Raw genomic sequence first — 12,688 nt, forward strand, 5'->3', positions numbered from 1 at the left:
ATAGCCACAAGTTGGGATGCCTGGGGACAGAAGCAAGAACTGAAGAAGCCCTAAGTTGTTACCAGATGACGTGACCCAGGAAAACTGCCCCAGCTCCAGTGCTTGAGGTCTCTACAGTTTCTATTTCCTCCCACCTCTCAGAACTTTTTTTAGGAAAAACCAAAGTGCCTCACAGCCTGCTCCAGCCAATAATTCATCTGGAAAGAAACTGCTCATCTCTTTGATCTGGATCAAAGTGGGGTCCCCTGTTCAAACTGCTCAAATGTAGGGTGCTCTCCCTGGATCACATTGATGGTGCCATGGGATGCTAGGGAAGGGAGCACCTCCAGATCCCTATTAGACAGTTTGGGGCCAATTACGGTAAAAGGAAAAACAGCTCAGTTGGCTGCTGGACAGGTAGCTCCCCGATCCTGTTTTTCTAGAAAAAAAAGCAGTGCTGGGTACATGTTGTTGGACAAAGGGTCCAGAGCAAAGACAGTTGACTCTGGTGACACTCCTCTTAGCCTCCCAGGCACCCTGCCACCAAGACTCATCCACCAAACACCTTCCTCATTGAGTTCAAACACTGTCCCCCCTCCCCTGCACCTCTCAGGTGATACCCTAGATTTCCTTCTCTGAGTCAAGGAGTGGGCTGCTTGCCTATGTTGTATGTCTGGCACCTGCAGTCAACACAGCCCTGATTTCTGGTCTGAGCCTAGCTCAGACAAAAGCTCATGAACAACTTGTCCATTCTGAACTCCATGATGTTCCTAATTTCTGGCTAGGGACAGTCATCTCTTCCCCAGCTCCTAATGCTTTAAAAATGTTACTGTAATGAGCATAACAAGATCCAAAAGGAAATAGGAACAGAAAAGAAAATTCACCCAGGGAATCCTGGGTGGCTCAGTGATTGAGCACCTGCCTTTGGCTGGGGTCCTGATCTCAGGGTCCTAGGATTGAGACCTGCATTGAGCTCCCTGCAGGGAGCCTGCTTCTCCCTCTGCCTATGTCTCTACCTCTGTCTCTGCATCTCTCATGAATAGAAAGAAAGAAAGAAAGAAAGAAAGAAAGAAAGAAAGAAAGAAAGAAAGAAAGTCACCCAGAATTGCACCTATTCTGTGTTTATTTTCCAGCTTTTTTCTACCCCACATCTATAAGCGTGAAGTGTATAGTCATAATCGTGGCAGAGAGAGTTTTGTTCTGCCACTTAATAGCTGATCAATTTTTTTTCAAATTATTACAATTTTTCTCTACTTATAATTTTTTTAAAGTAGGCTCTGTGCCCAGTGCAGAGCCAGATGCGGGGTTCCAAATCACTGCCCCGACATCAAGGCCTGAGCTGAGATCAAGAGTCGAACACTTAACCAACAGAGCCACCCAGGCACCCCAAATTATAATTTTAATGATCATCTAGTATGCCATGGAGCCGATGTTCTTGAAACCACCTGACATGTCCTTAATGAAACTGAGTCATCCTTCCCAGGTACATTGCCACACACACATCCTTGAAATGCCTTTCAAGGACAGCCCAGGCTCAGAGAGTGTGCCCTCTTCTGAACTCACGAGCATTTTCTCTGTTTCTCAGCCTCCTAGCACATGCTGTCTTGCATTTATTTTAAACATTTCTGTGTGTAGATGTGTTGTCCTCCTTCTAGAGTCTGATAGCCGTGAAAACCAAACTAAGTCTTTTGCACCTCCATACCCCTACACTTTGCAGAGTACCTGACATTTTATGCTCTTCCATAAAAGCTCTTCCACAAAATTAACCATGGTGGCAATGCTGTTGATGGTGTGATTCACTGCAGGCCACAGACACAAATCAACTCAGGGTAAGTTTAGCAGAAAAGAAGCTGATTAGGGACACCTGGATGGCTCAACTTAGGGATGCCTAGGTGGCTCAGTGGTTGAGCGTCTGCCTTTGGCTCAGGGTGTGATCCCCAGGTCCAGGATCAAGTCCTGCATTGGGGTCCCCACAGGGATCCTGCTTCTCCCTCTGTGTGTGTCTCTGCCTCTCTCTTTCTCTGTCTTTTGTGAATAAATAATTAGAATCTTTTAAAAAAAGAAGCTGATTAATATTAAACATACACCTAGGAATTCGACTCCTAGGTATGTACCCTTGAAAAATAAAAACCTATGTCTACAAAACAAACAAACAAAACAAAACAAAACAAAAAAACCCTAACCTATACAAGAAAGTTCATATGGGTCTCTTTCAGAATAACCCCAAACTGGGCAGCCCCGCTGGCTCGGTGGTTTAGGGTCACCTTCGGCCCAGGGTGTGATCCTGGAGACCCGGGATCGAGTCCCACATCAGGCTCTCTGCATGGAGCCTGCTTCTCCCTCTGCCTGTGTCTCTGCCTCTCTTTCTCTCTCTGTTTCTCATAAATAAATAAAATCTTAAAAAAAAAAAAAGAATAACCCTAAACTGGAAGACAAACCATATTTTGATCAACAGGAGAATGGAGAAATGGTTGCTAGTATGTTCATATAACACTACTCAGCAATAGAAAGGCACAAGCTATGGACATAGGAAACAACTTGGATGAATCTCCAGGATGCCATGCTAAGTGAAAGAAGGCAGACATAGAAGAGTCCAAGATCAGGCAACACTAACCTATGATGATAGAAATGTTGCTACCATGTGCACAGATAAGTGGGGGCAGATTCCAAATAAGAATTTGCAAGCACTGGAGCAGCAAGCAGCTGTCATTCAGACTCCATTAACAGGATTATGGCATTATTCCTTTGACCCTAGAGAAATATGCTAACCTATCAATTGAGCAGCCTTGCTGACTGCAGGGGACCATCCCAGCAAGATCTCACTAAAAGAAGAACGATGATTCTAGTTCTCTCTGGTACCCTTGGCATCCAGGAAGCCAGAGTGGAGAATAAACCAGCACAGTCAGGACTCTGAGATGGAAGCTGGAAGCTTCCAGTACCATCTGGTCTCTATAATCCCTACTGGATTCTCTCCTCGGTTCCCTTGCTGGGACATGGCAGGATGGGGAGATATGGCAGGGTGGGGAGTACAGACATGCAGCACAGAGAAGAGCATGCAAGTGCCTATCAGGAGATCCCAGGGCTTTCAGAGTAGAGGAAGAGAGGGGCATGTCTTTCCTCTGGGCTGATTAAATTCCCACCCTGGTCCTGCCCATCTTCAGTGAATGTGTTTGCTTGCGGGGGTTGAGCCTGGCACCTGGAAACCTGTACCTGAGTGCGGGCCATCCATCAGTTGGGAACAAGCAGGGCTCACTGTCTGAATTGAGATCCCCTGGATGAAAAGGACTGGTTTAGAGATTTTGCCTAGAGCTGGATATCAACTTTTCCAAAACGAGGAAGCAAATAGAAGTGGAGGCAGAACAATATTTTTTCCCTTTGTGTCACACATGTGGACCTAACATTTTCCCTAATGGAAACATTTCTGTTTAATGAGCCCTGGAGTTTGGAGGCAAGTGAGATTATCTCATGAAGGACGTGAGAGACTCAGGTTTGCCTTGCAGTAAGCTAGCCAAGACTGGGGGCTCCTCATCCCCCCACAGGGAGAATCTGCACATAATCCCAACCTCCAAGTGTTCATGTGCCAGCCAGCTGGCATTTCCCAGCACCTCCGCCAACAGCCAGCCCAGCTAAGCCCAGATTCGATTCCCAAGTCTGTAATGTTTATTGGTTGCCTCCAAAATCACTCTCAAGCTTGCCCTGCAAAATGAAAGAGCAGAAAGGAGGTGAGGCCGCTTTCCTACTACTGACCCTGTGGTACATCTGGCAGGTCATGCACAGGTCTTGGTAGGACACTAGAAGAATCGACAACCTATGGACCTTTTGGCACTTTTGCCCTTGCCTCGCAGCATGTACCAAGTGAAGCCTAATGTTGTTCATCCAAAACCATTGCAAATAGTTCTCACATCACGACCCCAGAGTGGGGAGTCTCTCAAACATAGAAAGTGATGCAGACAATGGGTAGCCAAAGTGAAGGATAATTATTAATTGAGTTTCTGATGATCAGAAGGATTTGAGGGAAGGGTTCTTCAAATTGTTCTGGCCAGTATACATGACATTCAATCAAATTCAACTCGGGGTAGCTGAGTCATTTTTTAAAAAGATTTTATTCATTTATTTGAGAAAGAGAGAGAGAGAGAGAGAGAGAGAGAGAGAGAGAGAGCACGAGCCGGGGGAGGGGCAGAGGGAGAAGCAGACTCCCTGCTGAGCAGGAAACCCACCTTGGGGCTCCATCCCAGGACCCAGGGATCATTATCTGAGTTGAAGACAGACACTTAACTGACTGAGGTACCCAGGCGCCCCTAATTGAGTCATTTTTGAACAAGGGACTTAGAGTCAGAGATATTTGGATCTCAAATATCCGAAGTTTGCTTGGTTGTAAACTAGAGAAGATCGCATCTATTTCAAAGAGGTACAAAGCAGTCTCAATGAGATCACCAATGCACAGTATGTAACACAATGACTGAGAAATAGTAAATTCTCAATAAATCGCAGTAACCCATGTTAATCATAATGCTAACATGAAGAAAGGCAGTAAAAAAAAAAGAAGAGAGAGTGAACATATTACTCTGGCTTCCGAAGGACCCCCTCAAACCTGTCTGATATGTCCAATCAGCTTCGCTCTTGAGGGAAGTCCAGGCATCACAGAACTGTGATTTACTAATCTCTACAGCCAAGCAAAATCTTGCTGCTCCCATCAATGACATCAAGACAGGAATAAATTCGGTAGTAAAAAAAAAAAAAAAAAGAGGGGGGTGTTGAGACAAAACACAAAACTTTACCTATGAAATGACATGGTTGAGGTCTCAAACTCTGATTTCTACTAATGGTTGAAAAAATAATCTTACCTATTCAAAGCAATTCATTCATAGCTGTTAAAATTTAATCTCATTTAGATAAGTGCTCAGTTAATATTAGCATTTTCCTTCATCTTTCCAGACGTGAGACAGGGACTGCAGTGCCTGAGTATGAGTGGAGATTGGGACACGTACCCTCCTGCATGAGCAGAGACCATCACAGGGGTGGTTACAGCTGAGGTGCACCTGCTGTTCCCAGGTTGGGGGTTTCTGCCGCTGACCCTCCAGGACTCACTGCTTAGCTGCTGCGTGGCCATCATTCTGTCCAATGGCTCCTATTGGTGTAGAGACCTATCCAAGTCAAGCATGCTTTGAAGCTCCTGCCTTCTTTTCCCAAACCCCTAAAAGCCCGTACTCCTTTCAGGGCAGGACTTAGTTTTCTTCAAATTCTCTTTATAATCTATTGTTTACAGATAAACTTTACCCTCTTTCTCCAGGCTTCACCTCAAGATCCTTTAACCCAGCTTTCTAGAATTCAAAACATCTACTTTTTGTTTCAGCACCGGGTTCTCAGAATAAAGGCATTCAAGTTCCTAGATCTGCTATAGATTTACCCCCCAATTATTTAAAAATTCAAAAGCCTTGAATCTGGGATGCCTGGGTGGCTCAGCAGTTGAACTTCTGCTTTTGGCCCAGGGCGTGAACCTGGGGTCCTGGGATCAAGTCCCACATTGGGCTCCCTGCAGGGAGCCTGCTTCTCCCTCTGCCTGTGTCTCTGCTTCCCTCTGTGTCTCTCATGAATAAATAAATAAAAATCTTTTTTAAAAAAATGCCTTGAATCTGACTCTTGGTTTCACTCTGTACCACTGTCACCTTATAGGAAGTTTATAATGAAAAGCCTCTTCTTCAGTGAGGAAGAGAAAGGTAGAAGGTGAAAGAAATTAATATCAAAAATTACTTCTGCTCACACTTTTATGCCTACAGCCCAGAACAAGTCCAAGTTCATGGCTAAAAACTATCCCCTTGGCATCCCCACAGACTGTGTGGATGGTCCACCTCAAGGCAGGGACCAGAGGAGAGTCAGAGTTTCTCAGGCGGAATCTGGGATGTGCATGAGTGGAGGAGGTGAAGGGGAGGTATCTTCCATATTTGTTTCTGAACTGGGAGGACGTGCCAAGGATATGTATGATAGAAATACAAAAGCCCCCATTACCAAGGTAGGATCAGAAGATAAAAACAGAGGTATAGGGGCAGCCTGGGTGGCTCAGCGGTTTAGTGCCACCTTCAGCCCAGGGTGTGATCCTGGAGACCTGGGATCGGGTCCCACATGGGGCTCCCTGCATGGAGCCTGCTTCTCCCTCTGCCTGTGTCTCTGCCTCTGTCTCTCTCTGTGTCTCTCACGAATAAATAAAATCTTAAAAAAAAAAAAACAGAGGTATAGGAAATATCCCCAAATTTTAAGGCTACTCAACAGATTATCAAGTGAAGGGTTTCCTTGGACTCCAAAGCATTCTTTATTTGGATTCTCTACCCAACTTCCCTTGAATGCAAAAGAGTCTGCTGCAGACATAGTGCTCTGTATTAGTCTGGTTTTTCCAGAGAAACGGAATCAAAATCAACAGGATTTTTGATATACCCAATCTTAATTAATAACTTCTGTCTTTATGTAGATACAGGTATAGATGTATAGATGAATATAGATATAATTCATCTATATCCACAGATATAAATACACCTACATCTATATAAAATAAAGAATTATTTGTTGAGATTTGTCATAAGAGATTCTAATCCTCATTCATACAATCATGGAAGCTAAGTCCAAAATCTGCTGAGGCAATGTGCTGGTTCAAGTCTGAAGGCCATCAAGTTTCTGTGGAAGCAGGAAGAGCAGATGTCCGGTGTCCTGTTCCCAAGTTTAATAAAACCATGTTTTGGCACACACACACACACACACACACACACAAAAGGAAGAAGAAAGAAAGAAAGAAAGAAAGAAAGAAAGAAAGAAAGAAAGAAAGAAAGAAAGAAAGAAAGAAAAGAAAGAAAGAAAGAAAAGAAAGAAAAGAAAGAAAAGAAAGAGGGATCCCTGGGTGGCGCAGCGGTTTAGCGCCTGCCTTTGGCCCAGGGCGCGATCCTGGAGACCCGGGATCGAATCCCACGTCAGGCTCCCGGTGCATGGAGCCTGCTTCTCCCTCTGTCTGTGTCTCTGCCTCTCTCTCTCTCTCTCTCTGTGTGACTATCATAAATAAATAAAAAAATTAAAAAGAAAGAAAAAAAGAGGAAAAAAGGAAGAGCAGATGTCCCAGCTCAGTGGTGTCAGGGAGGAGAATTCTCTTATTTGAAGATGGGTCAGATTTTTTTGTTCTATTCAGATCTTCAACTGATTGAATGAAGCCCACCCACCTCAGTGGTAGCAATCTGCTTTACTTGATCTACTGATTTTAATGTTCCTCCCATCCAAAAACACCCTCACAGAAACATCTAAGTATCTGGGCACTCTGGGACCCAGACAGGGGGACACATAAGCTTAACCATCACAGGTCCTTTTCTCCCCAGCTATGTTGCCAGCCCAAACACCTGTGGCCTTCATGCAATTCTCCATGACTTCTAACCTTTAGGCTCATGTTTTTCTCTAAGTCAGGGAAATGACTATGTGTGAAGCCCTGGTGCCATTTTGTGTCTCTCTTTGTCATCTTCCCTGCGGACAGCAGCCTGTTCTCCTCAGCCCCATACTTCTCTTGGTCTCCCCTTGGGTCTCCTCCCACGGCAAAGTCTTCTGGAAACCAGTCCCACAAAATGCCCAGTCTAACTGGAAAAGCCCTCGGGAAGAAAAATCTCTGAGCCCAGATCTGAAGACCAAAGTCCTAACTCCAGGGGCAGTATCCTTTTGGCCATGTCAGCAGATAGCCTTCAAGGTTTGAATCTAGCCCAGTTCCCCAGCCCCAAGAGCCACAGAGATGAAAGCCAGCTGCTGGCCCCTCAGCTGGAGGCACAGCAGGAACTGCACTCACTGCCTTGTGATGAGGAGCTGGTAGTGGTGCTGTGACCAATTACCAGAGCTTGGAAACATTAGCTTGGATAAAATTAGATTTGACCCGAGAGATCGTTCCAAACACCAACTCACCCGCCTTTGAGCTTCTGAATCCCATCAAATTGCACAGAGTTCTCTCTTCCTGTCTTTAAATTTACTCTCTTCATCAAAGAAATTTAAAAAAAGACCTTTTTTTTTTTTTTTTTTTTAATCTTTAAAGCTCTCCCCTGGAGGTGTTGTAGCAGGCTGGCGGATGTGGCATCAGCTAGTTGTAGCAAATACCACAGCACTGAGGCTGAGAGATGAGCTGGCTTCTCACTTGAATGTTGAAAGGATAGTTGCCCCTTGAGATGAAGACTCTGAGGGCCAGAGAGGTCCCAAGACCTGCCCTAGAACCCTCAAGATTTTATTTTAGCATCCGGGAAGAGGGCAGAAAGTCAGTGAGCAGGAGCAAGGACAAAGTTCCCTTAGATCAGGGACACATCCGTCCTGTTTACCAGCTCAGCCCCAGCAGCAGCTCTAGGTCTGATGCATCATAGATGCTCAGTAAACATTTGGGGAAGAAGTAAACATATGAGAGGCAGGAAGGAAGGGAATAAATGAGCCGTGACGTGAAGGCAATCTGGCTTGGGGTCACGTTTTTTTGTTGTACCATCACTTCCTTATGCTGACGTTGTTTTGAATTTCTGGGGGTTTCTTTTGAGGGTCAAGGGGGGTTTTGTTGACTTTTATTTTCATTTTGGGACTTTTGTTTTGTGTTGTTCCATCCAAGTCAAAGACACTGGGGCTGCCAGAAGTCTAACTTCTGGATAAGTGGAGCACTGTGATTGTCACGGAGTGATTTTATCGAGGAATTCCCCAAGCTCACATATTTATAGCTAGAGTCAGAGCTAAGACAAAGAAGTGTCACCTCCGGTAGAGTACACAGAGTTCCGAAATGTTCCTACCTGTGTGTCCTCCACCCGCCCTGTTGTTCTCAGGGCTTCTTTCTGCCCCATGGGAAATCTACTTGGGCTGTAGATTGTTCATTCCTTCTGGGTCCAGATTTTCAAGGAGCAAATCTGACTAAAAGACCCAAGCTCGGGAGGCCTGGATGGCTCAGGTTTGAGAGTCTGCCTTCAACTCACGTTGTGATCCTGGAGTCCTGGGATCGAGTCCTTTATCAGGCTCCTCACAGGGAACCTGTTTCTCCCTCTGCCTGTGTCTCTGCCTCTCTCTCTCTGTGTCTCTCATGAATAAATAAACAAATTAAAAAAAAAAAGACCCAAGTTCGTATGACCCAAGGTCATTCAAGCATTCATCCATAGACTCATCCACTCGGTCTCTCAAAGAGTATTTCTCTGTGCCACACACTTCACTGGGAGGTTCTAAAATGAATGGGACTCAGCCCCTGACCTCAGATCCTCACCATGAATACAGGAAACAAGTCTGTCTACAGCTAAGGTGATGACTGGAGCATCATGGAAGTAGAAATTAATTTTTCTGGGAGGTCAGAGGGGAAAGACTTCAAAGAGAAAAGGATAATAGAAGTAATTATTAAAATAGGAATAGAATTTCAGTAGCTTCTGTTTTGAAGATGTGGGGCCAGGTAAGGAGAAATCACTCCAGGTAGAGGTTAAATCTCATCAATTCTAATAAAGTCTAAAGTTCTCCACATGACCCGTGATCATGAACTGGTGCCTGCCTATCTGGCTAACCCCAAGTTAAACCCAAGGGCTTATTGCCTTTAAAGTCCTCAGTATATACCTGACACTTGGGCCTTCCTTTGAGAGAAGAATCCCCTAGGCTTGTTTCTGGCACAGGACATTAGAACCTGCTGTTTCCTCTGGTTAAAATGTTCTCCTTTAGCTCTTCATGGGGCTGGCTGCCTGTGAGCAATGAAATCTCAGCTCAAATGCCTCACATGAGGAAGGTCCTCTTAGAATCCCCATTGTGCACATCAGTAAGCACCCTGTGACTGGGAAGTAACTTATTGGAGGTCACTCAACTAAGGGGTGAAGCTATCAGAAATTAAACCTAAAGCAATTGTGGCTTAGAGAGGCAGCTTGGATGCACTCGCTGCACTACACCACCTCTCCCACATCTGAATTGATCCTGTCTACACATTGTATATTTCCCTCTCCTTATGATAGAATATATAGTGTCTGAGAGCAGGGGCCTTGTCTGCCCAGGTCATGACTATCTATCTCCAACATTGCGTACAGAACCTGGCATAGAGGTCACACTCAGAAAATATTTTTTGAATGAAAAAAAAGAGCAAAAGCTCAGGAGAGAGGAAGTATGTATAAAGAATGAAGATTAGGGGAAATAGCAAGAAATCTTATTTCTTTTTTTTTTAAGATTTTAATTATTTATTCATGAGAGACAGAGAGACAGAGACAGAGACAGAGACAGAGGGAAAAGCAGGGTCCATGCAGGAAGCCTGACGTGGGACTCGATCCCAGGTCTCCACGATCGCACCTTGGGCTGAAGGTGGCGCTAAACCGCTGAGCTACCCGGGCTGCCCAAGAAATCTTATTTCTATGTGACCTCTGGGAACCATGTCCCTATATTTATCCTCCCACTCAAAGTAGTGACAGTGGTTGGAAATACAGGACAGGTAGGAAGGAGCAGGTATGGTGACCCCAGAGGGTAAGGAATCAGGGGGAGATCTAAAGCTTCGGTGGGCAGGGAATCCTTATACTATACCTCCAGCTGTGACATAGAAGTGACCTCTTGGTCCTAATCAGAGAAGATAATGGATGCCACTTCATGGAGGTCCTTTCCATAAAGAGGTAACCGCCGAGCAGCAGGAAAAATCATTCCCTCAGAGGTCTCCATGGTGTCGGTAACTCAGGCGTCCTCTCCAGCCGACCGGGTCAAGATGGCCAGAGCAGATGGCGTTAATGAGCTTGCAATGACTCAAGCCATGTCTGCAGTCTGCTGCCTGCCAGAGGCTCACTCTTGGCCACAGGTCCCTGATCTTTCCCCAGTGAAGCGCTGTGGTGTTCAACAGACTCTGTCATCTCGGATGGTAGGCTTTCCAAAATGCAGTGGTTCCAGCACAAGGATCGCTGCTTCTGACCAGGGCTGCTCTGGCATAGCCCAGACTACTGTTCTACCAATGAGAGGAGCCTGGGATTGCACTTTGAGATTCTGACTCATAGTGAGGTCTTCCAAGGGCTCACCATACTCTTTCCCTCACCTCGGAAAGGGAATCACACAACCTAAAGGTAGACAGTTCTCTTAGCTGTCCAGCAAGTAGACCTTTGCACCTTCGACTGTGCTGGCTTAAAAAAATTATAGTAAGGGGTGCCTGGGTGGCTCAGTCGGTTAAACATCAGCTTTTGGTTCAGGTCATGATCTCAGGGTCCTGGGATCAAGCCCTGCATTGGGCTTCCTGTTCAGTGGGGAGTCTGCTTCTCCCTCTGACCCTCCCCCTGCTCATTCTCTCTCTCTCTCTCAAATAAAAAAATCAAATCTTAAAAAAATTATAGTATGCTATATCTATGCATAATTGTAGCTGCCATAGATCGATTGCTTTTTCTGTACTGGACACATTTCAAAGCCCCCACACATATCCCCTTACTGAATATCAAGACAACTTTCTGTTATAGAAGGGACCTCATACCCATTGCACAAAGGAAAAATCAAAGGATAGAGAAGTTAATAAATTATTTCAGGTCTTACAGGCAGCAAGTGGCATAGCCTGTATCTGCCAAATTTCAAAGTTGAAATTAACCTTTGTGCTGTTATTGACCTATCTGTGAGTTTCAACCTCTCCAAATACATCCTAACCTGGGAATGGAAAGCATGTACCATCACTATTTTTCAATACACGTACTGTGTTTGGGTGAGGATTTCTAAAATTTGATTTCTTCTTTTAAAAAAGTAATTATGCAGAACATGAGAGACTCCTAACTCTGGGAAACGAACTAGGGGTGGTGGAAGGGGAGGTGGGCGGTGGGTGGGGGTGACTGGGTGACGGGCACTGAGGGGGTCACTTGATGGGATGAGCACTGGGTGTTATTCTATGTTGGCAAATTGAACATCAATAAAAAATAAATTTATATAAATAAATAAATAAATACAAAGTAATTATGGAGCATCTAGATGGATCAATCGGTCAAGCATCTGCCTTTGGCTCAGGTCATGATTCTGGGGTCCTGGGATCAAGCCCTGCAATGGGCTCCCTGCTTAGTGAGGAGTCTGCTTCTCCCTCTTCCTCTGGCTACCTCTCCTCCTGCTTGTGCTCTCTCTTTCTGCCAAATAAATAAATAAAATTTCTAAATAAAATAAAATAGTAATTACATTTCCTAACATGGAAACCTCAGGACCTAAAACCAAAGATACAAAGACATCAATTGCTTCTAGTCTTACCCAGAGATGATTTAGGAACTAAGTATCAGAAATATGACCAGTACTGAAGCATGATCCATTGGTCCATTGGTTCATTGGTCCATTATCAAATTGCAAATAAGCTCTCATTAAATTCAACAAGGATGTATTTATCTAGGGCTTTCTAAACACACAATTCCTTTGCATTAGGTGATGCAAATGATATAAAGGAGTAAAACAAAATGTGGTGTGTATGGGGCGAGTTGAGGATGAAATTTAGATGAGTCCAACTCAGCCCTCCTTTAAGAATATTGGGTTTTGCTTCTAAACAATCATCATTCAATTTGTTTGTCTAAACCACCATCAATCACCTCCATCTCAAAGAGCTTCCATGAGTCCTGGATCATTCAAGCAGGAAAGTCCACATGGCAAAGTGGAAGAAGGCTGAACAGAGTGTCAACATGCAGCTGGACATCACTCGGAATCAACAGGCAATGTTCTGGCAGCTAGCTACTAAAATTACTCACTGGATGGCAAAGAAATGGAAATTCTCACAGCTTCTTGG

This window comes from Canis lupus, chromosome 5 (genome assembly GCF_003254725.2).
Source record: "Canis lupus dingo isolate Sandy chromosome 5, ASM325472v2, whole genome shotgun sequence".
Taxonomy (NCBI): Eukaryota; Metazoa; Chordata; class Mammalia; order Carnivora; family Canidae; genus Canis; species Canis lupus.